This window comes from Trachymyrmex cornetzi, unplaced genomic scaffold (genome assembly GCF_001594075.2).
Source record: "Trachymyrmex cornetzi isolate Tcor2-1 unplaced genomic scaffold, Tcor1.1 scaffold355, whole genome shotgun sequence".
NCBI lineage: Eukaryota > Metazoa > Arthropoda > Insecta > Hymenoptera > Formicidae > Trachymyrmex > Trachymyrmex cornetzi.
Window position 1 is genome coordinate 39,730 of NW_017298268.1, and position 4,839 is coordinate 44,568.

General features: G+C 37.1%; 1 long non-coding RNA gene across 1 annotated transcript in view; it reads left to right on the plus strand.

Annotated features, from left to right (window-relative positions):
- The first annotated feature begins 604 nt into the window (after window positions 1–604).
- Window positions 605–4,839, plus strand: part of LOC108763330 (uncharacterized) — a 6,859-nt gene continuing 2,624 nt past the window's right edge. The window contains exons 1-3 of the long non-coding RNA XR_001940213.1: window positions 605–793; window positions 1,053–1,233; window positions 1,456–1,503. This is a non-coding gene — a long non-coding RNA (uncharacterized LOC108763330). The remainder of the gene's footprint in view (window positions 794–1,052; window positions 1,234–1,455; window positions 1,504–4,839) is intronic.

Sequence of the window (4,839 nt, forward strand, 5' to 3'; positions counted from 1 at the left end):
CTCTGTTATGCATTTCATGTGTGAGAGCCCTTAGGCCGGTATTCATAGTCCGATCTTATATTTAAGACCGTCTTAAGTACAGTCTTAAGATGTCATGAACCAATCAGAGGGCCGCATTAGCACACAACTTAGACATTACTTAAGACGGTCTTGAAATAAGAACCGACTATGAATACCGGCCTTAGACTTTTGTTACTCACCGCATAAGCGGCATTTTCGATTCTGGCCGTATCGATACTAGGTGCATCCAGAAGCACGACCGCTCATTGAGCGCTCATTGAGCTCTTGTATCTGTTTGATCTATATTTTTCGGTCTAATGGAATATGCCAATCAGATGCAAGAGCTCACTGAGCAGTCGTGCTTCTGGATGCACCCAATGTGTTAAGAGTCGGGGCCATTCTCACAAGAAGAAGAAGAAGAAGAAGAAGTACATCGTTCATTTAGCGAAGTGTTGTGTAAGAAACCTCAAGAGACTAGTCTCGTGGAAAAGTGAAAAAGTGAAGTGAAAAAGTGAACGAAAATAACAAAGAAAACCGAACAAGAAAGATTTCTTTTTGAGAGAATAGTTAACCTATATAACTATATAGATTAGCAATTCTCTTGGAAGAGCACTTTGACATTAGCTCTCTGTTTCAGGTGCTGTGTCAACTCCAAAAAATTGTAAAAAAAGAAGAACAATATAAAATGATTAAAGGAAAAAACATATGGTGTGCAGTACCAGCTACCAGCGTGCACAAAAAAATTTAATGTAGAAGAGCGTTATTTTTTCCGATTTCCGAAGGAACATGAAAGGTATGTTGTTTTTATCACTTTTTATATAAATCAATTTTTAATTCTGTGTACATTGTTACATTGATACGACCCGCTTGCAGCACGGTTAATAGCATGAAGAGGGCATAAGAAGGTACATACATTACGATAAGTCCATATCCATGTATACTTGCGCATGCGTTGTGTGTCCGTCTACACTCTCTTCATGTTAGTAACTATGCTGCAAGCAAGTTGGAATTCGCATCACTGCATTGTTATTGATACAATATCTAATTTGTAGATGATTGCAATGGATACGATCATGTGGAAGGCTGAACTTAGAACCAAAAGGTCCAGAATATGTGTACCACAATTGTCGGTTGTGCCATTTGCATTTTGAATAAAAATGGTACACAATAAATAAAATGAGAGCTTCATCCAGATGCCATACTGACAATATTTTTTGTACTAGAATGTGGGAAGTGAGTTTCTACTTATAATTTAATTTATTTTTTAGTGAACACAAAGTCTGTTTTTAATAGAGATATAAAAGGGAATGTAGTTTATTTAAAAATTAATTTAAAAATAATTTATACCTATGAAGTCTTGTTTAATAAGTGATAATGAGCAAAACAATATTTTATTTTTCATTTATTATTACAAATAATTTATGAAATCAGGAAATAATAATTATCTCTTTTCAGAGAAAACACACTTGACATGGACATTAAAGACGAAGCAGAAACAAATAAGTATGTTATAAATGCTTTGAAAATAATACAATAGAATAAGAACGACTCAATTAATTTCAATACAGAAACTTTAATGGTGAGTTGGCTATTAGAGCCTTACGCCAGTTATTAAATTGCGAATATCAATATCAATGTAAAGGTATTATTTACAGATTATACTACATGGGCTGAAAAGTCCCGGGATTTTTAATGAAAACAAGCGGTTTTTGGGCAAAGTTATATTTATTCCTCAACATAGTTGCCTTCGAGGGCGATACACTTGGTATAGCGATTTTCCAACATTTCAATGCCCTTTCTGTAGTACGAAACGTCCAAGCCTTCGAAATACGCCTCGGTTTCCGCGATGACTTCCTCATTCGATCTGAATCTCTTTCCCTGGAGCCACCGCTTGAGGTTTGGGAACAGATAATAGTCGCTGGGGGCCCAAATCTGGAGAATACGGTGGGTGAGCAACCAATTAGAATCGTAATTGGTCCAATTTGGCCATCGCTTTCAAGGACGTGTGTGACGGTGCGTTATCGTGATGGTACAGAACTTTTTTCTTTGCCATATGGGGCCGTTTTTTCTTTATTTCGTCGTTCAATTTGTCCAATACTCTCACGTAACTGTTCTTCCCTTCTGCAAGTAATCGATGAAGATTATGCCATGCGCATCCCAAAAAACGGGGGCCATAACCTTCCCGGCCGAGCGTTGGTCTTTTGGCCGCTTTGGTCGGCTTTCATGGCTTTCCAGCCACTCTGCAGATTGCCTATTGGACTCAGGTGTATGGTAATGGACCCACGTTTCATCCATCGTCACAAAACGTCGAAAAAAGTCCGCTCGATTATGCTACAACAACGCCAAACCGGCCGTTGAATCATCAACGCGCTGCTATTTTTGGTCGACGGTCAGCAAACGCGGCACCCATCGCGCTGATAGCTCTTTCATCTCCAAAAGATCGTGCAAAATGTAGGGGAAAGTGGGGGAACTGTGCGCAGCGGGTAATTGTGCGCATCCTGGTTTGGTACTTTTCCAATATATGAAGACATCACCGTGGCGAAATTTTTACGCGGGAAGTCGTCCTCTTAAGATATATCTACAAAAGATACGACGTACATACATCACTAGCCAGAGAAATAAAAGTAAAATTACATTTTTTCTTGTTATTTTAGCATTCAGAAAATAAGGTGGTAATTTCGTATTTTTAATTTGTTTGTTTAAAATTGTACATGTTATTAAAGTACGTTATTATGTGCATCTTTTGAGCTGTTATTTATTAAGTTTGGTTAGGAATTGTTGAAGTAATCGTATTTCGTACCGAGTCAGGACGCGGCGGGTAACTGTGCGCAAGCATTTTAAAATGCGCACAATTACCCATCTTTCATATACTGTATGACTAGCACTAGTTTTTTCGTTTCTTTTTGGCATTACTATTTTATTTTGCCATTTCATTTTGCCAAAGTCTATGTGCATTATTATTATATTAGTTTCGAATTTTTTCTTAATATATACAATGTACAATTAAAATATGTTTAATGTATATTTATATTGCAATATAATGAATATATGTTCTGATTTCTATGTCAACATTCCACAATTCATTCATTTCTTACGATTTTTGTTTTGAGCATAATTATCCGACGCGCGAAAAGTTTTTTCGCTTTTCCGTTTTTTCCTTTTTGCCAAATACAACCTTATTGAATGAAAATCTGTTCAAGATAAGAATACGTAATGGTAGAAGAATGTTTATAGTTTCTATTTTCATATTTATATCACTTTGATCTTAGAAAACCATCCCAAGAAAACAAATATCCCTTAGGTGCGCACAATTCGCCCACTTTCCCCTATCCCGCCCGTTCTTTTGAGATGCCCACGGCCTCAGTTAACTCGCGCAACTTTACTTTACGATCACTCAAAACGATTCGATGCACTTACTTCACGATTTCCGCATTCGTAGCCTCTTTTGGCCTTCCAGAGCGAGGTGCGTCTTCGGTGAATTTTAAATTCACTAAACCACCGATAAACTATTGTTCTCGAAGGAGCAGATGTGGGATAACATTTCTGCAACCATTGCAATGACTGTTCGGAAGTTTTTCCCATCAAAAAACAATGTTTCATCAAGATGAGATATTCTTGTTTTTCCATTTTTTTTACGAAGGCGAAAGTAGCGTCACTCAAACAACTGTAGCTTGTAAACTTCTTCTTCTGTTTTTTGGCCACCGCAGCCTAGACAGGCTGGTACTTGAGGGCCATTGAGTTCTGCGTAAATTGGGGTAATCGTAAGTGGGAGTGCTATGCACCAGCCACCTCGAACCGGGCGAGTAATGGATGATGCAATAAAAATGGTGAGGCGCCTCTTCAAACACTGGACGCCTGTGGCTACGGCGCTTCTACGCCGCACGGCCGCGCGCCAAGACGGATAAAGGGACTATCGAAATTGAAATACTATGGCACAGTCCAAGCCGGCAACGCTTTTCAAAAATATAGTCGAGGTGACGCAACACTCGAGACGAGAGGGATCTATATCAACTTGTAGCTTGTAAACGAATGGACGAAATGTCATGAAACTTCATACATAAACTAGTGACAGATGAGCCTCTCGAAATGAGTCATGTTCATTTTCTAGTGGCGTCACCTATTGAAAAATCCCGGGACTTTTCAGCCTATGTAGTATATCATGAAAACCTAATCATACGACGTTTTGACCCTTACTCTGATCATCCTCAGTGATATTACCAATTTAAACTAATCTTATAACACTATTACAACATGTTCCACTCTATTACTATAATTCTATATTCGTCAATTATCGCAATTGTGTTATTATATCCAAGATTATGCTCCATTATGTGGAACATAGCAGATCCGAGGATTCTTTATTAGATCCATAATCAATACTCTCTTACATCAGTAACCAATTAAGTAAGATTGTAACTGTGAAGTGATGTTGGATATAATAACACAATTGCGATAATAATGGGGAGAATAATCCGGAATGGAAGAACATAATTAATGGAATTATGAGAAGAACACCTTGGTAATGAAGATCACAATTTTTATAATTGACGAATGTAGAATTGTAGAGTTAAATAATAGAGTTGAACATATTGTAATAGTGTTAAGATTAATTTAAATTGGTAATATCACTAAGGATGACCAGAGTAAAGGTCGAAACGTCATATGATTAGGTTTTCAATTATATATCATCTGTAAATAATACCTTTATACATTGATATTAATATTCGCAATTTAATAATTGACGTAAGGCTCTAATAGCCCACTCATTGTTAAAGTTTCTGTATCAAATGCTTTGTATTTAAGTATTTTTGTCTGTATACCTATATATATATATATATA